Source organism: Propithecus coquereli, unplaced genomic scaffold (assembly GCF_000956105.1).
Source record: "Propithecus coquereli isolate 6110/MARCELLA unplaced genomic scaffold, Pcoq_1.0 Scaffold161, whole genome shotgun sequence".
In the NCBI taxonomy this organism is placed as follows: domain Eukaryota; kingdom Metazoa; phylum Chordata; class Mammalia; order Primates; family Indriidae; genus Propithecus; species Propithecus coquereli.
The window spans coordinates 1,586,505-1,588,137 of NW_012140636.1; the positions used below are offsets into that span (position 1 = coordinate 1,586,505).

Consider the following 1,633-nt stretch of genomic DNA (forward strand, 5'->3'; position numbering starts at 1 on the left):
AATGAAGCCACAACAGATATAGAAGAAGATATTGATAAGATGTATACATTGCATGGATATTAAGAAATAGTGTTTCTCAAATATAACTCAAAATTCTATATGTCTTTCCTAACTTAAATATACATATTAAGCCATTCCTTAATGCTATATTGCTTTATCTGTTACACTTGCAGAGACTCTAGTTGTACATGAAACTCTATTTTGTACTTTTCCTGCTGCACTTATGTGATTTCTGTCCTCTGTATTCCAAAAGATTTCTTTGCCTTAGTCAGCAAAGCAGAAGTATTGCTCAATTCCAAACATGATATCTGGAGTCTTTAAACCACAGGCAGCACGTATTACTCAATTAATGTTATTTCAAAACGAAGAGGGCAATGAATCAGCACTTCAAAAGCTGACATTGTTTGCAATGTGCCAATTTCAGATAAAATCTTGATGAGGTTAAATATTGCCCAACATGTAAATGTTTTCTTTGAGACAGAGTCTTGCTCTGTCACCCAGGGTAGAGTGCAGTGGTGTCATTATAGCTCACAGCAACCTCAAACTCCTAGTTTGAGGAGATCCTCCTGACTCAACCTCTCTCGTAGCTGAGACTACAGGCGTGGGCCAGGATGCTTGGCTAATATTTCTATTTTTAGTAGAGATGGGATCTCGCTCTTGTTCAGGATGGTTTTGAACTCCTGAGCTCAAGCAATCCTTCCATCTCGGCCTCCCAGAGTGCTAGGATTACAGGCATGAGCCACTGCACCTGGGAACGAACATATAAATTATAATCTCGCGGAGGAAGCGGGTGCTGCGGTGGGCCGGGCGCGGATCTGACAAAAGCCAAGCTGCAGGAAAATGGACAGTGAGGTACAGAGAGATGGAAGGATCTTGGATTTGATTGACGATGCTTGGCGGGAAGACAAGCGACCTTATGAAGACGTTGCTATACCACTGAATGAGCTTCCTGAACCTGAACAAGACAACGGTGGCACCACAGAATCTGTCGAAGAGCAAGAAATGAAGTGGACAGACTTAGCCTTACAGTACCTCCATGAGAACGTCCCCCCCATTGGAAACTGACACGTGGCTCCTTCCTTATGATGCATTTTTATAAAATACACAGATACAAAATGTTTTCTTTTAGTCCCCTAATTCAAATCTTTTGAGTAGTAAATCAATACTCAAAAATGTATACCCAGTTAGTTTATAGCAGCAAGATGCAATGTGAAAATATTCACCAGAATGAGAAACTAAGATTTCTCAGGAGTGTAGAATATTTGACTCTTTAAACCCTAAAACTCTTCCTTCAGTAGCTTGTGTAAACGCGACTAGTTAAACATTTGCCTTTAACTCTGATTTTGATTTACTGTCGAAGTTTAACTCCTCCCACCTACTTATACATGTCCTGTGACACAGGTGATTGCAGATAGGAGAGGGAAAGGCAAAGAGGAAGCCAGACAGAAGGAGAATTATTAACTTCTCATAGCCCCCACCCCCACTTTGAGAAGCATTCTGAGTGGATTTAGCCTGTAGATGTTACGGATCTATAGATATCCCATTCACTGATTCCTGGGATTCCTAAGATTCTCCATGGTATTTTCAAACTTCTGCAAATTTACAGATTAAAAAGTTATCTGACAGTTAAAAA

At 40.2% G+C, this 1,633-nt stretch overlaps 1 pseudogene across 1 annotated transcript; it reads left to right on the forward strand.

Annotated features, from left to right (window-relative positions):
- The first annotated feature begins 785 nt into the window (after nucleotides 1-785).
- Nucleotides 786-1,280, forward strand: LOC105807658 (annotated as a pseudogene). Its single transcript, XR_001137347.1, has one exon. The product of XR_001137347.1 is annotated as an anaphase-promoting complex subunit 13 pseudogene (transcript).
- Nucleotides 1,281-1,633: the final 353 nt, after the last annotated feature.